The sequence below is a fragment of the Spermophilus citellus genome, assembly GCF_964194105.1.
Source record: "Spermophilus citellus genome assembly, chromosome: 5".
NCBI lineage: Eukaryota > Metazoa > Chordata > Mammalia > Rodentia > Sciuridae > Spermophilus > Spermophilus citellus.
In genome coordinates, this window is record NC_138186.1 from 103,481,316 (window position 1) to 103,503,985 (window position 22,670).

Sequence of the window (22,670 nt, forward strand, 5' to 3'; positions counted from 1 at the left end):
TTATGACATACATCAGCAAAATATTTTCATAAAGGCTCCCTTCAATAATTTTAATCACACATGTTTTTCTCCACCCAATTATGAAATAATGTTTCCTGTTTGAAACTAATGTCATTGCCTCTGAGTATCTGTAGAGGAGAAATGCATATATTTTAATGCTTTTTAAATTTTGATTATGTACTATTTTGACAAGTTTTAGATATGTACATTCTCAATATATCTGTATTGGTTTATTTACAAAGTATATATTAATATATACTTTTAATAGCTTGATTTCATGTGCAATTCTAAGTATGAACATTGATGAATTTAATTATCCTGTTATCCCTGTGACAGTTATGATTATCCTCTCTATTTTAAAGATAACACACAGAGAAGTAACTTTACACAAGTACCTTGCTTTGTAAAGGATGGAGAGAGGATTAGGACCTAAACAGGAAGCTTCAAGAGGAGTCTTTGATAATTCTAACATACTATATCATCTGTATGTACTTCTATGATAACTTTCTATATATAATATAAATTTATACAAAAATTAGGAATTAAAAATAAAATTAAATGCTATGAATATATCTTTTGTTACTTTTTCTAAAATGCAATGAGTTAAATTATTTACACATTAGGACAATACCAGTTTATTTTCTAGAAGTTTGATCTTACTTTGAATTTAATAGCAGTGATGCTAACTTGAATTATATTTTGAAAGTGGATTTTACTCCTTTACTAAAAAAGCAAGAGAGAGATAGAATTGTTATTCCCTCAAAAGTTTTGTTTACTAGACCTCAAAGATCATATTTGGAATAAAAAAGAAGTGAACATATGGAAATTAGTAGCAAACTATCAAAAGAATGATATCACAGAAGCAGTAAGCAAAATTTAAAAACCATCTGTGTATTTATTGGATATGTCTACATAATAAACATGCTTTGTGGGAGATCAGTTGGGTTTTCAGGAGTGGTTTTATTTTTATTGTCAGCCTGATTAGTAAAAATATCTTCACCTTTTAAAGAAAAAATGCTTTTGCCATTAGGCATAGAAAGTTGGAAAAAGCACTAGTTAAATATTTATCTGTTAAATGCAAGAAGTCTTATCAACATAGTTTCAGAAAAGATCATTTCATTTAGTGTAAAGAAATTCATACCCAAATAGCAATTTTTACATAATGAACTACTAGATTCCTGCCATTTGTCCAATTTTTGCTTGTAGCAAAAATGAGTTTTAGTTTCATTGCACATTTCCCTCCAAGTTTTTCCAGCCACAAGCTGACAGGTAATTCATATGTCTCAGTGGGGGTGTTTTAGACCATGTTTCATGTGTGGTTTCAGAGACAGAGAGAGGCAAATGAGATAACCAAGAGAGACCCCAGAAGCTAACTCTTCCTAGACAGAAGTCCCATTTAAAAACCATAAAAATATAATAAAAATTAAAAATGCACAAAGAGCATGGAAGCAGTGTCTGTGGTTAGTGGAAAAGAAATCCAATTTAACCAATCTTTTCAGTAAGAATTCTATTATTTATGAAGGACATACAGAGATTTTGATAGTGGGATTCAGCTATCAGACAAACAACAATAGGGAAGTGATAATTTAAATCTCTGATCTCCATTTCATTGTCCTTCATCCTTAGAAGAGTTTCAACTAGTTTAACTAATAAACAGAAGGAAGACTATTCAATTCCAAATACTTTGACTCAGTGTGTTTAAAAGATACTCTTCAAAGCTGGGGATATAGCTCAGTTGGTAGAGTGCTTGCCTTGAATGCACAAGGCCCTGGGTTTAATCGCCAACACTAAAAAAAAAAAAAAAAAAAAAAAAAAAGAAAAAAATAAACCAAACTAAGATCCAAAGCTTGAGAACAAATCTTATCTATCTTTAGAAAAATTGATTTTGTGAAGCTCAGTTTGCTTACAATTTCTAAAAAGAAAATTTCATCTGAGTAGAGGATATCAAGTATAATTTGTCCATTTTCTAGTTTGTTTTTTGGTAAAGAACTTGGAACTGAAGTCTGCCCATCTAATTTGAACAGATACCTGAGAGTGAGAGTGAGAGAGAGAGAGAGAGAGAGAGAGAGAGAGAGAGAATTTTTTAATATTCATTTTTTAGTTCTCGGCGTACACAACATCTTTGTTTGTATGCGGTGCTGAGGATTGAACCCGGGCCCCACGCATAGCCAGGCAAGCGCGCTACCGCTTGAGCCACATCCCCAGCCCAAATCTCAGTGTAGTTTTAATTTGCATTTCCTCTAATTGCTGGAGATGTTAATTTTTTTTTTCATATCTTTTTTGACCATTTGTACTTCTTCTGTGAAGTATCTGTTAAATTTCTTTGCTCATTTATTGATTGTGTCATTTGTTTTATTGGTGCTAAGTTTGAGTTCTTTGTATATCCTTGAGATTAATGCTCTATGAGAGGTGCAGGTGTTGGTAAAGATGGTGCCCAGAGTGCTTCTCTTCTGGGAGCTAAGGTCCATGATGCACTGAATGGCACACGAACCATCACCTCCAATCCCTGTGAATGGCACCAACTTTGAATGGCACACCTCCAATCCCTGAAGTAGTGGCAATGAAGAAGTAACAGCCCACTCGCCTTGCTACTCCTCATCCTGTGTTAAGCCCATAAATATCAACACCCTGTTCATGCCCACTCTCTTACTCTCTTACTCTCTCTCCTCTCTCTCTTAATTACTCTAACCCCTCCTCTCTCCCTCTTCCCTCTCTCCTCTCTCTCCCCCTCTCCTCCCCCCCCCTCTCCCCCCCTTCTCTTCTTCCACTGGCTGCTATGGTCCTGCTCATAAAATCTCAAGGTAAACAATTGTTTGGGCTTGTTGAGTTTACAGAGCTTTTACACCATTCCTTACACAGGTAGTAAAGATTTTCTCAAATTTTTTGGCTCTCTGCTCACATTCTCAATTGTTTCCTCAAGTGCCTTATGTTTTTTAAACCCACTAATTTTAATTTTAATAAAACTAGTTTTGAAAAACCAGCCTCTACCTCAGAGCAAAGCCTGTCCAAGGAAGAGGGAGTGACCCTTGTCCTTGGAAAGACCCACAGAGCACTCCCAGGCACATACCCACCCTGCTGAGTTGTTTATCTACAAATAATTGGAGAGATCTGCTGTGCCAGGTGTCCCTGACTCAGTCAGGCTAGGTTGGGATCCATAGCAACCCCCTAGCAGCTACCAATCAGCTTGAGACAGGGAAAATACCTGGGATGCCAGATGACCTTCCCAGTAGTTTATGGTGGTTGATAACCTGTTGGGAAACCATGTAGTTCGGCACATACTCCCCTCATGGCTTAAACCAATCAGTTCAAATGAGTCCCCCTCTTGTACTAGCCAATCAACCTTACCCAACTTGTTCCCACCAGTGAATGTACTAATCATGTTTTAGATTTGTTTTATGATTTTCCCGTGATGTGTGATGATTTGCTAAGAGATGCTATGATATATGTGAAGTCCCTGCCTTCCCCAAAGAGTGTATAAAACTGCTGCAAACCCTGGACTCAGGGCCTCTCAGCATCACCAGTTGCTGTGTGAGCAGAGGACCTAGCTAGCTCTCAATAAATGCCTCTTTGCTGCTTACATCGATCTTGGTCTCTGGTGGTCTTTTCCGGGGTCCCAAATTCGAGTCTAACAGTTTTATACTTGAACTTGATTTTACTTTGATTGAAATGTTTATATTTCACTATTCTTATAAATATTGTCACTTCACAATTTTCTTGTTCTTTTACCTATTATCTTTCTTCTATCAGGTTTGAAGATAGAAAAAGATAGTACTAAAATGGGCCCCTTGTTTACATAAACATTTAAATTGTCAGAAATGATATGTCAGCACAATCTGTAGGCCTTATTTTGTGCAGTATTTGGAAATAAGGACCACACTGGAAAACAGGATCAGTCTGCTGCCTTAACTGTTTTCCTGGAAGCATCCTAACTGCAGGTCTAAGAAAAACCCCATCTGTGTATTCCAGAACTTTCTAGGGGATCTGATAAACTGTCTTGCAAAGGGAATATAGTCTGTAGTGGAAGGTCCCCATCAGAAGATGTGATGCACTGCTCATATCATTTTGTCTATAGTGGCAGATCCAGAAGAAATGTTCAGGAGGGCAAATCAAAGTGCAGGGCCCACTGAGATGAGAGTCCGGAATACAGACCTCCCTCACTAGATTGAAGAGCAATGCCTTGCTTCTGTACAAGCCACCCACAAGTCCTCTTAATCAAGACACTGATCCATTCCTTTAATTCATCAATTTCTTAGCTGAATGACTAAATTACAAGAATATAAATGTCTAATTTCTATACTCCTTCATAATTGCAATTAATACTCAGACACTTTTATTTTAATTTCAGTTGTAACTCTGAACTTGAGGTCAAAATGGTTTTTCTCATAAAGTGTTGATATATAATATGAGCAGATGGGAAGTGAAAAATTTTTAAACATAGTCAAATAACTTTCTTTTAGTTGTCTTGCTTTTATTAACTTTTATGTGCCTTTTATTTGAACTTAACTTCCATGATATTCACTGATTGATTATAAAGTTCGGTTGTAGAGATGATTTGAACCAAAATTATGAAATGCTAGTTAGGAAAGCAATCATACATTAAATGTTCAGAAACTGAGCTAGACATTTGAATGTAAATGAGTTTCATTTTTATACCTCTTTGTTCACTTTTGATAACCAACTATTTATCAAATAATGCATCTTTTAGAACATATTGAGTATTTCTTATGTGTAACACAGTAGTCTAGGTATATATTCTGAATATATATCACAGAATGAAGAAGAAAAAATAGTATCATTTACATTCACTTCCATCAAAACTCATTTGGCTTCCCTTACCCATAGTCAAGGACTTTTAAATAATTAACCAAAAGTAATTTTGTTTCTTAAGTTCAGCTTCATTTTACAAGAAGGACTCCACATAGCCTATAGGCCTCACTTCTCTCTGTCTTGTTGTCCTACAACTAGTCAATATCAGACCACCATTTCTTGTTCTTTAGAAAGTCCAACTGAATACACCTAGGAAGATATTGATGAGTCACTGATACCATGCCTGTCTTGCACCTTGACCAGCAGAAGTTGCATTGCAATTTTTACTTAACCTAAAGGAGTGATGGCTATAATGCTGTACTGTAAAGTTCATTTCCATTAAGAGAGTGCAAAAATTTTGAAATTTACTGACAAGCTTGTTCTTTGATTTGGAAATCTTTATGGTGACTTCATGAGGATTTAATTCTGTCTGCAGTCTAGTGCTCAATCTTTCCTGGGTTTCCCACATGCAGAAAAGAAATGGGTCAATTTTCTTAACATTTGTGTTTTTTTTTTGTCTTTTATACCTGATACTTTAAACCAGCATTTTAGTTGAAAAAGTTAATGTGTCAAAATGTGTACTTTTATGCTTAAATGAATTTTACAGTGATTTACCCATGTAGCCACAACAGCAATCAAGATATAGACTAAGATCCTCCCACCTCAAAGATTTTTATATTCTTTACAAGTGAGACCTTCTGAGGCAGGTGATAGATTATCTGAAGACAGATAGAAATGAAGAAATAAATGAGGACTGTAGAGAATAGGATCCTACCTCCCAAGATTAAAATCCTAGGTGAAAGCTTGATTTTTAGTTTTTGTTTTTGGCCCCCTGACTGGAAGGCTCCACTCATGCTCAGGTGCCCATACATTCCAGGTGGCCCCCTTCCTTAACTACCCTAAGAGTAGTCAATCCAAAAGAGTTTCTTTGAACCCAAGTCATTCTTTTGTTTTAAAGAACAAGTTCAGGGCAAACTCAGTTTAACAAATGCATTAAACCTCCCATTATGTTGAATAAGAAATTAAAGTTGTACATTTAAGATTGAATCAGAAAAAAAGAACCCTCAAGAAAGACTTTCCAATGAAAGATTTGTTCCTTATCAAAACAGTATAAAAGCCCTTAGAAAGTTCCCAAGGGTGCCCTATTTGGGACCCTTTCCATGGTGTGAGAGCTTTCCTTTCTTTCTTCTAATAAATCTGTGACTCAACTGTCATCCTTGGTCATCTGCATACTTCACTCTTTATGTGTGTGTGACAGGAAACCTCCCGTGTCCACCCAACCTCATACCCCCTTGACCTAGAGAACTCAGGATTTTCTTTTTTTTCTCATTATATATTACATTTATATTTCCTAGAGTTTTGTAAAATTAGAATCACAGATCACATACTCTCATGTGTCTTGACTTTTTTTTTTCAGTATGTTTCAGACTCATTTGTTATGGGTACCAGTCATATCCTCCTTTCTATTGTGAATGGCATTGTAATTTTCAGGTATGAATGGCTTGGACATTGTCTAGTTCCACTTGGGTTTATCCAAACAAAAATATGATGGAATTTCAATTCAAGTTTCTTTTTTGATAAATCTAAGCATGGAATTTTCTAGGCAGTGTATAATTGAAGTCTATCTGTTAAAGAGACTTCCACACTGTTTTCTAAAATTTCAGCAATATTTTACATGTCTGAAAGTAGTATACAGGAAATTAAGCTTTGTTCTAGATGCTGGCCAAAACCTAATATTGTGAATTTTGTTAATCACAGCCTCTCTAATGGGTGTGTATGTAATTTTAGAGGTTTTAATTTGGATTTACTTGATAAGTAAGACATCTCAGCTTATTTGTTTCCTTTGTCTATTTTTATTGAATAAGATATTTGAATAAAAACTTTATGAAAAATATATGAATGGTAATGAATACAACATGAGATAGTCAATACACTGTATTGAACACTCCTTTTCTTATTTTCTTGTTGTCACTTTATTATTATAATTACTAGCACAGCACATACTAATTGTACAGGTTGATGTGTTTACTGACATTCTCATACATGCATATGCTATGAATTGATCCTGTCTTCCTTCCCTTCTTCTGCCCTCCCATCCTTCTCAATTTCCAGTATTTAATAATCCCTCTTCTACTTTTACCTCAATAGTTTCTTTCCTTTTTGAAGTTTATATATATGAGGGGAAATTTTTCTTTCTGTGTTTGATTTATTTTATTGAAACAAGTCCTCCAGTTCCATGCATTTACCTACGGAAGAATGTCATTCTTCTTTATGGCTGAATAATATTCCATGTTATTTATGTTCAATATTTTATTTATTCATTTACTATTGATTTACACCTGTGCTTATTTCTTATCTTGGTTATTGTAAATAGAGTTGTAATTGTAAATGAGATAGTCAATATACTGTTATTTAATAAATATTGTTATTTAAATTACAATATACAATTGTTATTTAAATAATATACATGGCAATTCAAGTATCTTTTTGTATGCTTTTTTTCATTTCTTTGGGATATTATTTTAGTAAGCTTTTTTTCTGCTTTGACCAAAAGATGTGACAGAAAAAAATTTTAGAGGAGAAAAAGTTTATTTGGGGGTACACAGTTTCAGAGGTCTCAGTCCATAGACAGCCAGTAGAAGGAAGTGGTCACATGATGATCAGAAACCAGAGAGAGCCTCCACTTGCTGACAGAAAAGATATATTCCAAAGGCATGCATCTAATGACCCACACCCTTCAGCCACACCTTACCTGCCTCTAGTTACCACCAAGTTAATACCTCCTAGGAAATTAATTCACTGATTCAGTTAAGGCTCTCATAACCCAATAATTTCACTTTTAAGCCTTCTTGCATTATCTCACATTATGGACCCCCATTATACAAACTATAACAGATATTACGGAGGAATGGAATAGTTGGATCATATGGTAGTTCTACTCTGAGTTTTTATCATGTTTTGTGTAGTGGGTACACTAATTTACATTCCCATTGGTGCTGTATAAGTGTTCCTTTCATTTACATTATAACAAGCATTTATTGGTTAATTGTTGGGTTTTTTGTTTGTTTGTTTGTTTTTTGTTTTGATAACAGCAATTCTAACTGGTGTGAAAGAGAATCTCTTTGTAGTTTTGACTTGCATTTCCTTATGACTAAAGATAGTATTTTATCATATTTTTATTGTTTATTTGTATTTCTTTTAACAAGTATCTCTTTGAATAAAGTGCCCTCTTTTTCTGGGATGACATGCTTTACTATTTTTAAGTTTTTTGAACTCTCTCTCTATATTTCTGATATCAATACTCTGTCAGATAAATATATTGCAAGGATTTTCCCCTGTATATAGTGGATCTCTCCACACACTTGATTGATTCTTTTGCTGCACAGAGGCATTTTACTTTGATATAATTCCATTTGTCAATTCTTTGTTGGCTGTGCCTTTGGAGTACTATCCAGGAGATCATTGTCTGCACCAACATCTTGAAGAGTTTTCTTTATGTCTTCCTCTAGTAGCTTTAGTTTCCCATCTTACATTAAGGTCTTTGATCCAGTATGAGTAGGTTTTTGAATAGGGTGGGAGACAGAGGTCAAACTTCAATCTTCTGCATGCACATCACTGTCCTTTTGACAATGTATTTTTTGGATACTTTGCCCAAAATCAATTGGCTGAAAATGGATGAATTTATTTCTGCGTTATCTATTGTTTTCCTATTAGTCTGTCTGCTTTTATGCCAATACCATTCTGTTTTTGTTACTAAGGATCTGTAGTACATTTTCAAATCAGGTATTATAATGCATCCCACATTGCTCGTTTTTTCTTAAAATTCCTTTGACTATTCAGAACCTTTTATGCTTTCATATGAATTTTAGGATTATTTTTTCCATGTATTTTTAAGAATGTTATTGGTATTATTATGGAGATTATATTCAATCTGTAAATGTGTCTGGGGAATATGAATATTTTAACATTATTAATTCCTCTAATTCATGACCATACAAAGTCTTTCCAACTTCTCATGTCATCTTTAATTTCTTTCTTCAATGTTTTGTGATTTTGATTTTGATTTACCTCCTCATTTAGGTTTATTCCAAAGTATTTTATTTATTTCTGTGGATATCATTCATGGGATAATTTTCTTGATTTATTTCACAATGAATTCTCTATAGATGTATAGAAAAATCTACTGATATTTCAATGTTGATTTTATATTCTTTCAATTTCCTGAATTTTTAAATCAGGTCTCAAATTCTTTTGGTGGTGTTATTAAGATTTTCTATACATAGAATTGCATTATCTGCGAATAAACACAATTTTAATGTCTCCTTTCCTATTTATATATCCTTTATACTGTTCTCTTTCATGATGGCTTTAAAATATTTATACTACACTGAAATAGAGTGATGAGAGGAAACAAGATTAGAGGAAATGCTATCTAATTTCCTCCATTTCATATGATTTTGGCTTTGGGCTTGTCATATAGTTTTCATTATGTTGAAATGTGAAACTTGTATTGCAAATTTATTTAGAACTTTTTCATGAAGGCAGATTAAATGTAATCAAAGACATTTTTTTGCATTGTATTGAGATGGTCATGTGATTGTAGGTTTTGGAATATATTTTGTTTGGTTTGTTCTTTGTTTTATTTTGTTTCTGTAATACTGTGGTTTAAATCCAGGTACACTCTACCACTGAGATCCATCCTCAACTGTTTTTGCTTATTTTTTTGTTTGTTTGTTTTTATTGAAATAGTGTCTTATTATTTTCCAAGTGTGGCCTTGAAATTGTGATTTTCCTTCTTCAGTCTCTTAAGTATATGGAATTTTAGGTGCAAACAATAAGTCTGGCTGATCTTGTGATTGTTATCAGTGTTTCTATTCATGTGCTGTATTAAGTTTATTTATTTGCATATGTTGAACTATCTTTGAATGCCTGAAGTAAAACCAACTTGATAATGGTGTATGATTTTTTTTTAATTTACTGACAAATTTAACTTTAAATTTTTATGTTAAGGACTTTCACATCTTTGTTCACCAGAAATATTGATATATAACTATGAGATCAGGCCTCAGAGCGGCAACCAAAAGAGGCAGATTTAAAAAGACAGCCGCACAAAGCTTTATTGAGACTCACTCCTGAGCAATACTTGATCAGACCAACAGGGTGGACAGGAGAAGGGTCTGATGAGAAACCGCATGGGGGCTCAACCCGACTGGAATCATATGGAGCTTACACAGAAAGGGAAGGGCTTTGGACAGGAAAAGGTGTTTTTAGAGTCTCTTGTCCCACTGGAGTTGGTCCGGGGAGGTGGCTGAAATCCAGGGTTGGCCAGAAGAAGCTGCTGATTGACAGGCCTTAGCCAGAAGATTCCGCTGATTGACAGGTGGCTCCATCAGTGCCTGATTGATGTTTCTTTCCCAGGCTGCTTGGTGCTTTGTTCCTAAGTCACCGCCACCCACCGACCTGACAATAACCATGTAATTTTTTTTTAGTTGTTGTGTTCTTGCCAGGTTTTGATAATGTGGTAATATTGGATTCATTGAATAAATTCAGAAGTTTTCCTTCAGTTTTTTTTTTTTAATAGTCTTTGTAGTGTTGACATTAGTTCTGATAAAAGTCTGCTAAAATTCAATAATAAATCTTTCTGGTTTGAGGTAATTCTTGGTTAAGAAACTTATTATTACTGCTTTCATCTCATTATTTGTTATTACTCTATTTAGGTTTTTTAATATCCATTTGGTTCAATTTTGATAGGTCATATGTATCTCAAAATTTGTGTATGTGTTCTAGACTTTCCAATTTATTCACATAAAGTTTTTAAAATATTTCCAAAAGATCTTTTAAATTTCAGTGACTTTTGCTTTTGCGTCTCATTTTTTTACCTCAAACTTTATTTTACTTTTCTTCCTTTTTAGTTGGATTAGTTTAGCTGAAATTTTATTCATTATGTTTGCCTTTTCAAAGAATCAACTGTTTTATTGATTCTTTGCAATGTCTTTTTAGTTTCTACTTCATTTATTTCTTCCGTGATCTTTATAATTTCTTTCCTTTTACTGATTTTAGATTTGAATTATTCTTATTTTTTAAGAACTTCATATTTATCATTATGTTTATTTTTTTGAGATCTCTCTTTTTTTTTTTCCTTTTACTTTTGGTATTGGGGATTGAACCTAGGGATAGTTGACCACTAAGATACATCCCATCTCCTTTTTTATTTTTTATTTTGTGACAGATCTTACTAAATTCCTGAGGGTCTGACTAAATTGCTGAAGCTGACATTGAACTTGTGATCCTCCTCGTTCAATCTTCCATAATACTGGGATTACAGGTTTCAACCATCAAGCCTAACTTAGATTTGCCTAATTTTTTTTTTGTTGTTGTTGTTGTTGTTTTAATTTTTAGTATTTATTTTTAAGTTCTCAGCGGACACAACATCTTTGTTGGTATGTGGTGCTGAGGATCGAACCCGGGCCGCATGCATGCCAGGCGAGCGCGCTACCGCTTGAGCCACATCCCCAGCCCCTAATTTTTTGTTTTTATTTTGGCATTTATTACTATCAACTTCCCCGATAGTATAAGCTTAAACTATATCCTACAGTTATGGTATGTTGTGTCTACATTTCACTTGATTCAGGAAATTGTTAAATTTCCTTTAATGATTCAATGTTCATTTAATAGCGTGTTATTCACTTTCCATCTATTTGTGTAATTTCTGCAGTTCCTATTCATGTTTATTTCTAATTTCATTCTATTATGATCAGATAAGATGAAAGAAATTATTTAGATTTTTTAAAAATTATTTCAGTTCAAGTTTTAGATTTTGTTTAGACTTGTTTCTTAGCCCAATATATATTCTGTTTTGGATAAAGCTAATATAGTAATGAAAGGAATGTACATTCTGAAATTGTTGGAAGGGATATTCTGTAGATGCCTGTTAGCCCCATTCAATTTATAATGTAATTCAACTCTGAAATTATTTGTTTTGGTCTAATTGATCTATTAATTCATGAGAATAGATATTTAAATTATGAACTATTATAATCAGACCCATCACTCCCTTTATATCTAGTAATGTCTGTTTTATGACATTAAGTGCTCATAAAGTCAGTGCATATGTATTTATAATCATTATATCCTCTTGATAAATATTTCTTTTGATAAATATGTAGGACCTTCTTTTTCTTTCCTAACTAATGTTGTTTAAAAAAAATCTATTTTGTTATATAAGAGTAGAGTTAACCCTGCTTTGTTTTAGCTTCCATTTGCTTATAACATCCTTATTCATTTTTTTCCAATTTTATTCTGCAGATATTTCTGTGGATGAGGAGATTTTCTTGGAAGGAACACAATTTTGAGTCACTTTTTAAATGGATTCTGCTATTCTGCTTTTTAAATAGAGAATTAAGACCATGCATATTCTGTGTATTATACAAATAAAATATATAGGTTCCTGTCATTGTTTTGGGTATTTGATGTTTTTTCATCCTCATTATTCATCTTAGAAATTTGATGGATTACTATATTGATAATGTTCAGTTATTTCATAATTCTCAAGTATAAGATTCCTTTATGTATCTTCTGTAATGCAGGCTTAGTAGTTATGAATTCCTTTAGTTTAAGCTTATCTTTGAAGATCTTTATTGATCCAGAGATTCTGAAGGATAACCTTGCTGGGTATAGTAATCTTGTTTTTCTTTCAGGACTTGAAATATATCATGCCATGCCCTTCTGGCCTTTAGATACCTGCTGAGAAATATGCTATTATTCTAATCAGTTTGGCTATAAATTCTATCTTACAGATTTTAATAGTCTATCTTTTTTCCTTTCTTTTGGTAATATACCTGTCATGGTTTGGATATGAGGTGTCCCTCAAAACTCCTGTGTTAATGCATGAATTTCAGAATGATGCTGGATGTGAGAGTTGTAATCTAATCAGCCCAACCTCATTTTAATGGACTAATTGGATGGTAACTGCACACAAATGAGGTATGACTGAAGGACTTATAGTCATTTCTGAATGGATATAGGACACAATGGTGTTATTTTTGTTTAGTGCTAAATGTCTGTGTTATTTAAAAAATGTTGGTCCTTGATCTGTTAAGTAGTTTAGAAGTTACTTACAAATTGCACTAATAGCTTCAAGGGTGTTTTGGGTTGCTATTGTTCATAATTTAATAGTTATAATATTGGTCTAAATTACATGTTTTACTGAAAATGCTTAGCCTCACTACTGAATCACAAACCTCATGAAACCTCTGCTTGGTGGTGCTCTTGATTTCCATATTTCTCTGCACTGACTGGTAAAAATTTAAATGGTTGGTGTGTATATATATATATATATATATATATATATATATATATATATATACACACATACACATATATAATGAGTTTGTATATATAATATTGTATATATAATTATATATAATATCAGGTATTATGACACCCCCCAAATTGTGACCACTCATCAATTTTGAAACTATACATGCATGGTATATATCAAAAACTAAAGGAAAATCTATATATATTTATGGCATAACTCATTTGTTTCCTTTTCTTTTACCAAGAAATAAACATATGCTTTTTGTCCAATGCCTAAAAACAGACATTTTATGCTTTTTTCTAGATTTCTTGACATTTGTTGAAAAAGGGTAAATTTTAAAATGGAATACATTTTTTTCCTTTATGGAATACATTTTTTCTTCTCCCTCCCTTTTGAACATCTTGAGATGATGATAGCTACTGTACAACTCTGATTTTTTTCATTTACAAAGTGGAAAGGCAAAGATCATATGTACTCTGGATTGGGTAAAAATTCAAATAATCATTTTAAAACAAAGTAGGTTTTCCATTGACAATAAGTAAAATTTTGATTTCACATTTGTGAAAAAAATAATTATACTTTCATCAAAGGTACTGTGGCTAAAATAGTTTCAGGGGTCTATCCAAAAAGTATGACAATGTTTCAAATGTTTCCTGGGAAGTTAGAATGTGGTCATTTGCAAACAATCTGCAATGATCCATAAGAGAGTTTGAAACTTACCAGTGATATTGCCAATTCACATCTTTGCTGTACTGTGTAGAAAAAGCTTTCATCTGTCCACTTCTAATATAATACAATGTACTTCCATACCCTGGAAAGTACTAGAGGTAATGACCTGAATTATACTTCTCTGGCACTACATCATAAAGAATAAAAAAGAGCTTAAGGGGCTGGATACATAGGACACATTTCACCCATTGCTAAAATGATACTTTCTTTGAATCTTACTATAAGAAGTGCTTTAAATATCTAGTCACTCTGCAACATAATGCACAAAAATCTGTTTAGAAAAGCAAACTATACTTGTGGATTTTGATGAAATTTTCCAAACCACATTAACTTAAAAAAGTTGATATCAGCAACATGATAAAGAGAATTTCCCTGATATATGTATAAAAATAATCTTGATTACTGGAGAGGTTTATAGAGAAGTAATATCAGTCTTAGAAATTCTAGAAAATTTGAGTATCCTGGAACATTTAGTTTTTATCTTAGATTTGCACACAGAATCCAAAAAGCCTAATGTGACTGTTTGGGGTATTATTATCATATAGGAGTTTTCTTGTGAGAAAGGTTTGAATTAATGGAACAGAATCTGTACCCATTTTAAGGAAGAATAGGGATGAATAATGTTCTCAAATGTACACAAGCAACTGGGAAGTTTTCAAGTTACATATGGTGTTAATGTTAATCATTCTCAAGCAGTTAATTTTAAAAATATCCAGTACACCCTTAGAAATTCAATACTTTGTTTTAATTTGTTAAACTACATGCATTTTTTGGCATAAGTGACTGGAAATATTATAGATTGGTCAGATTTTGTTTGCTTTGAGATTTCAGTGGTCAACAACATTTAGATTAAATCAGGAGAAAAGTCACTAGGAGTACTCCTAGAATATAAATGCTTGCCAAAGACCTAACTGTAAAATTCACCATTCATCACTCTTTTAAGACTTGCTATTTTATCTGCACCTAGCATTTGACATACTGTAGATTTTCATCAATTTGTACTATGGGGACTGGGCTTTAACTTTCACAGGTGATATATAGATAAAGCAACAAAATAGTATGTAATACAGAAAATATAAGGAAAATGACCATGACTCATTGTTAAAAATGATTTCCACATGAATCTTGTTCAGTATTTTGTGCTTACTTTCTTCAATAGGTTCAAACCTATTCCCTAGGCAGGCTTCTCCTTTTATATTCAAGATATTCAAGCATTTTATCTGATTTGACAGCTTGCATACACAAGAAAGAGAACCAAACAGAGTTGGCTTTCATTTTCTTTGACTTTTCATATTACAAAGGACTGCATTAATCCCGCATTTCATAAATTAACATGGACCCCATTGCTTCCCACAGTTGATCTTATTGAAATAGTATTGCATGAGTTTTGTAGATCAACTGATTTCAACATTATGGAAAAGGCAATTTAGAGCAACATCCAATGTAAGCAGAAATGTAGAGAAAAACTAGACAAAGGAGCCATTATAGCTGACTATATGCCTTGATAGCATTCAGATGTCTGCATCCATTTGCAGTTATATTGCTGGAAACCTTAACTTGAATAGTCTGAAACATTGTAAATTTAGCTCTTCAATAAGCCATTTGCTGAACAATAATCTGTTGAAGAAAGTGGCTCTTCCCAGCCTAATTCTTTCTCTATTTCATTGAGATCTTACAAATAATGGTGCACAAGTCCTAGAAAAGTGCAATGCTCATAGAAACTGAGTACTCTGCAGAGCATCGGTGTGTAAGCAAAAGACAGACCCTCATGGATACTGCCTCCTCCTATACACACTAGCACCCCATCATACTTCATGCTTACTCCTTATGTCCAGAACCCATATCTTGAATAGATTTTAAAAGAAGCAATTGAGAAAATCAAGAGAAAAGCCATAAATGAGTTAGAAAATGAATTCCTCTGGACAGACTCTAACTTGAATGATCTTTGGCAAAGTTAAGTCAGACTTAAATGACAGCTCAATTTGGAAGGTTAAAGATAATGTGAGCTGGATGTGTAGCTCAGTGGTAGAGCAATTGGCCTAGAATGCACAAGGCTCTAGATTTAATTGCCATCACTGGAAAATGCATAAATATAAATATAATGCAACTATCTTGCTACTTATAAATGCTCAGACTCCAAGAAATTGAACATATATGCTTTTTAAAGTAAGCACCTAAAGATGAGAATTATTCTATCAAATCTTACTTTAAGTGTCAACTGTTTAGTTAATATATCTCAAAGGCATATATCTGTAAGGAATTGATTTTTAAATAGTGCTTGCCAAACACGTTTTTATATGTTTTTTATATCTAATTTGTACTTAAGTTTGGAAAGTAGCAACTGAGGAGTTAATGAAGATATCAAGTTCAGTATATACGTATATGTTTGTGTTTGTGTATGAAAGTGTAATTTGTTGCAATATGACTTTTTTTAACCTCTTCAATTAATCAATAAACCCTAATTAGTTCTGGAAAGTAGGATCATTATCCAAACCTTCAGGAGTGAAGCAAGATCTAGGAGAGTCTTGAAGCACGAATCCAATGACAATGTTTTGCTTGGGTGAGTACTAAGATTCCAAAAGGCCATCTTCTTGTCAAAGACATGAATGAATTGGTCTGAGTTTTCTGGTCCTTCCCTATTTTTCCAAAGAAAGTTTTATTGAAACAGTGGTGCTATAACAGTGTTATTTAAGTTCCTTATATAACAACACTGACTAGGAAGCAATAATATTTTTAAATTAAACAACAAATCAATTGCTTGCCCTACCTTCCAAATCTCTTGGTACATTCTGTGACATTCTGAAATTGTTGGGTTCTCCTGATTATATAGCAGTCACTGGTCAGAAAGAGGAATTTAAATTTCCTTTATCCTTCAAGTCAGAACTGCTTATGTCTATGAAAATATGTAGCTCTAGAATTACACACACACACACACACATATTCAGCATATATATGTACACATATGTACATGTATATATATACTTTTTTGTCTCATTTTAAATACATTACTAAATACTATATATGAGATAAACACAATTTGACCAGCTAACAAAGACAATCCTCAGAAACATGGTTACACACAGAAAATAAATACCATATGTATATACTTTATATATACATTAAATATATATATATAATATACACATTATATATTTATATATGAAATATATATATATAAATTGTATTATATATTTGTTTGTATATATAAGTACATAAACATATGTATGTATGTATGTATGTGTGTATATATATATATACATACATATATATATATATATATATCCTGAAAAAAAAAATATATATATATCTCCTGAAAAAAAGAATCTAATTTGTCTTCTACATAGAAAATTTCTTATAAAATAGTGAATTTGATTGGTAGCTAAATTTCAAGTATTGTATTCACCCAATACTATCTTGGTTTTTTGGGTTTTTGTTTTTTGATTTTGGTAGTGGGGATTGAATTCAGGGACATCTACCATTGAGCCACATTCTCAGCCCTATTCTGTATTTTAATTAGAGACAGGGTCTCAGTGAGTTGCTTTACACCTTGCCATTGCTGAGGCTGGCTTTGAACTTGTAACCCTCCTGCCTCACTCACCTCCTGAGCTGCTGGGATTACAGGCATGGGCCACCGCCCAGCCCATCTAGATTTTGAGAACATGCCAACATACTCCATGATCAATGTATCCTCTAGGCCATATCACATATTATGATGTAACTAAACAGAAAACAGAATAGTAAATATATCTCTGTAGCACTATACTTTGATAGAAATTAATAAAGACAGATTTTAAAAAGAAATGTCATATTAAAATATGGCTGGAAATGCATGGTTTCTTTTTTTTTTTTATAAAGAGAGAGTGAGAGAGGAGAGAGAGAGAGAGAGAATTTTTAATATTTTATTTTTTAGTTCTCGGCGGACACAACATCTTTGTTGGTATGTGGTGCTGAGGATCGAACCCGGGCCGCACGCATGCCAGGCGAGCGCGCTACCTCCTGAGCCACATCCCCAGCCCAATGGTTTCTTCATTTATACTCTAATGCTGACATTTTTGGGAAATTATAAAAAATAAGCAGCCTCTATTTCTGAATTATCAATTGTCTCATTTTAAATACAGTACAAAATACTAAAATATATATGAGATAAGTGCAATTGAACAGATGATAAATGGAAACTGACAAGTAGATTTATTATAAACATGGGTACTCACAAAAAATATTGGTAGTATGACCATCTTGGGGCAAATCCTGAAGAATGCACAAGATGAAATTATTTGCAAAAAAGAGCTGACTTCCGGAAACCAGAGCAATGAGCATTCTGTTTTCATTCTAGGATTCCATTTGGTCCCTGTTTGTGCCTTGTGTTTGAATTCTAAATATCTATGCACATGTACATCTCTCTCAGTACTTTGTAAATAATTAATATATAGTGACCATGTCTTATTCAACTTTTTATCTCCTGTTGTTCTTAAGGAATATATATCATATATTAGTAGCAGTATAAATTATAATGCTATTACTCTTAATATGACTCATAATATATAATATATATATATATATTTAGAAAGAAATTATATTATTATATATGTATATATATGAATATATATACACACATATATATAAAATTCATATAGAGATATGTCATTCCCATAATAGGGAGAAGGCACTTTTATTCCTAAAGAGATAGGGGTTTATACATTTTTCCTTGCACTTCTTATGAAGTTATTGCTCTCTTTCTTGACCAATAGCCACATCAAGTTCATACTTTCCTGACAACATTTTTCAGGCAATTGATAATTCATTCATAGGCCAAATTGCCAAACCACTGTGAATATATTATAAAATTGGCTACTGCCCTAATTTAAACAATAAAGAAGATTAAAGCAGGGTGGGTACAGCAATGAAAATAATATGCCTTTGGATTTCAAAGCCAGACACAGCCAGAGGCTATTTGATTTGTACCAACATAATTACATTTAAAAATGTGAAGAGATCTTCCCACTTAAGATCTCCTCCTGCCAAGAAATAAGTTGCCCTTAAACAGGTATATTTGGCTAAAACATGAAGGACTTTAAGTGCTTTAAGACTAGGTTTTTCTAAATACTCTGATTCTCTATATTTTTAGGTCAACAATTAACTTCAATAAGGTTCTTACAGGATTGAGTTTCATTTTTTGGTTAAAGACCAACATATTGGGAAAATGCAATTAGGAAGATAACAAGCATAAAGCATCACTTCTTTTATTCACTTAATGAAATGAACCAAATCATCTGCTACTGAAATGCGAGATCAATAATAAGAATTAGAAAACCGATTCTGCAATTTTAGCAAGGAATTCAATTCATTGTAGAGACAAAACCTTTGCATGAATCATCCTTATATAATCACTTTGTTTAGGTCAGAACAATTAAAGCACAGGTTTGTACAATTTCAAATAGAACTGAATATGCCTAGATGTTAAGCTCAACATGTTCAGGTAAAGAAAAGTACCCCACCATAGAAGAACCCTTTGATGACTAATGCACACATTTTGCATTAGGACAAAATGCAATACTTAATCATAAATATAAATATGCTCTGGACATATAAATATTTCATATACAACTACATAAATATATATTTTTGTCTATCCAAGTCACACCAATTTCTACAGAATTCTTAGAGTAATAACATGAAATAAATCCTACCAATTTCTACAGAAATCTAAGAGTTCTAACATGAAATTCAATCTAAGAAAAAAGTTAATGATTTGTCATTTTGATAATTATGTAGACTACTTATGAAACCTACAAAAGACTAGCCAATTTAAAAGAAAACATGAAAAGAATGGCTAAAAATTGGGATAAAGTTAAGTTAAACTCTGAGAAATTACAAATTAGTGAATTATTATAGTTTTGAAAATAATAATATTTTAAGTCACTTTTTTATTGAACTAACGTCAATCATTTTTTCCCTTTATTGTAGGGTTGCAATTTTGAATGCACATGGCTTGCATACATAGCCTTATATACACTAAGAAAAGGCTCAGCCTACATTCTTTATTGTGACTTGTTTTTCCATCAATGTAGTATATTTATTGCTATTATTCCTTACTTTTAAAAATGAGGATAAGGGTAATTTAATCATTAACTTTTCTAGATGTTACCATTTAACATTTTTACATTGAGTAGTAGTTTTATTTTAAGTACAATGCTAAAATATGGAATAAATACTGAATGACTTGATGTGTTCTCATGCATTGGTGTATTATAATCTACTTCATCTAAAGACATATTTCTTTGAGATAAGCATGTTATTCTTTTAACTTTTTTTAAAAATAGCACAATTAGATAGTACAATTTTTGAATAAGACAACTACTTTCAAAAATTACATATAGGCATACATGTGCAGTAAGGCTAAACTATTAGAGAATATTCACTTACAAAACATTCAACAGACTTAAGAACTTGTTACAGATACACACCTTGATCAATTTTGCACAGGATTTCGAAGTTGCAGGAACTGTTCTCACTCCTTTTGCTTGGAACTGTGTTTGTCTATGTTGCGGGGAGGAGAGAGAAGCGTGTGGCAGACTTCTCATGCTTTAGATACTTCAACTCAGGACATGAGTATAAAACCAAGGAGCACTGAACTATTAGAGAATTATGAAATAAAGGGCATAGATAGATATTTAGGAGAATATTTAACAGAGGGAATGTTATAATGAAGTAAGTCTTTTTTTCCTGTTATGCTGAAACCATGTCATTGCAAATGCAAAATGGAAACTTGCAATAAAAACATCCATTTACATGAGAAATTGCCCAAGTGCCCCCACACACACTGCTTCTCATGCACAATACAAAGTGGTTCCATTTGCAGTGGAACATATGCTAAATGTTTAAGCTCAAAGATGATTTAGACAAAATGGAAAAGATTTTTTAAACATTTATTTTACACTTTACAGGATTCATTTAGATTGGCAGATGTTCCAAAACCCAAAGGAAAGTAACTTAACTAGCTGGTAGAAATGATAATGTTTGAGAAGAAGGCAAAAGGAAGGGGAAAAACTCTCTCACCTTGTGGCATTCAATATAAAAAAGCATATAAATAAGTAAATAAGTAATAAATAAAATTCCAGAGGAAATCTAGTACTTAAAATACTAAAGGGTTTCCAAATTCTTTCAGGTACCTGCAGCAAATGATGTATCGATTTTGCTGTTAAACTGCACAGCTGTAACCAACACATTAGACATGGAAGATAAAAGCAATGACTAAAAGCACCTTATTTCATCTGTCACACCTGAGGCACTGCCTTCTGCAGACCTTTAGTGTATTAGCACAGAAAATCAATTAGGTAAAGAGCTAAACAAATGAAGGGAGAATAAAAAAGGCCTCATTCACAAAGTGTCAGGGATGTCAACAAGCCCAGGAGACTTCAGTAAACTCTATGATATCTTCAAATAAACCATAACAACTTTTTATGAACTTCTAAAAGTTAACAATTATGTATCACAGATTCCTTCAAACCTATTTTGGAAGATCCTTGGCCATTAAACAACAAAAGATAATGCTGAATTTCTTATGGATAAAAAATGAGCTACCTATAAAATATACCTTAATTTTTTTTGGTTTCCCTTGAAGTTTAATGTATATACATTTCATAAATCCTAAGTAGTCTTTGTCAAAAAACTAAATAACCCAATGTAACTATTTGCTACATTTTCAAATGACTACATTGAGTTATATTTCAAATTATATTTTCAATTTGATTGGATCCATGAATATTCAAGGTGATTGATTATCTTTTAAAATTTGTATAGGTTTCTATATTTCTACATGATCCCAAATTTACAGTGCAACTTTGGTAAATGATTTCCTCACTTATTTAAATAATCAACGTCTATCACAACAGTCAAATGGCTTCTTTTTAAATAGCCAAAGCACCGATTATAAGATCAACCTCATGAATTTTGCTAGCTTTAAAAAACATATTAGTCTTTATCTAAGGAACAGTAGTTTTTCCCCAAATAAAATCAAATTGCTTCTTGTGAGATGTTCTTAAACATGTCAGAGGTAGTCTGTGTCATACTTGGATGCAAATTAAATTTTAGGGTCAATATTGACCCCCTTTTCTGCAAATTGTCCAAATTATAAAACTATTTCTTTTTTTCTCTAATTCTTATGCCATAACACATATTACCTGACCAATTTTCCAGTCACTGATGCTTCATCTGAGCTCCTTACAGCTGTTAATATAGAATCTCATCCTTCCCATTTCATCTTCATGAGTAAACATTTTCTTCCCATAAAATACTTTCCATACACTGAGTTCCATGAGCTCCAGATGTAACATTCTGAAATTCTCAAATTACCTCATGGAATTTGCTTATGCCCTCTGCCTTCTCATATGGATCATTGATGCCCAGATGTCAAGACCTCTCTATGAAAGTCTGATTCTCCTCCTTTCTTTCTGAATATTTGCATTTTTGGTCCCCAGAACCAATAGCAGCCTCTAACTCTCTACATCCTGCTTTTGCACCTGAGATTCAAATCAGGTATCACTGATACTCGCATTGCCCTGTTTTAGGCATTATGTTCCCACTTTTCTATGTTTAAAAGCAGACAGAATGTACTCATTTAAATCTTATCACTTTCTTGTGACCTACTGGTTCAGTTTTACAAATGAAAAAAAATTAAAAAAATTTAAAAAAACAAGGAGACATGAAACTTGCCAAATCTATTAACTCTCTCCCTTGAGTCACAAAATCATCTACTGAGTTTTGCTTTTTTTGTGATCTCATTCTAGGTAATAGCTCCATCATTCTCTCTTAATAC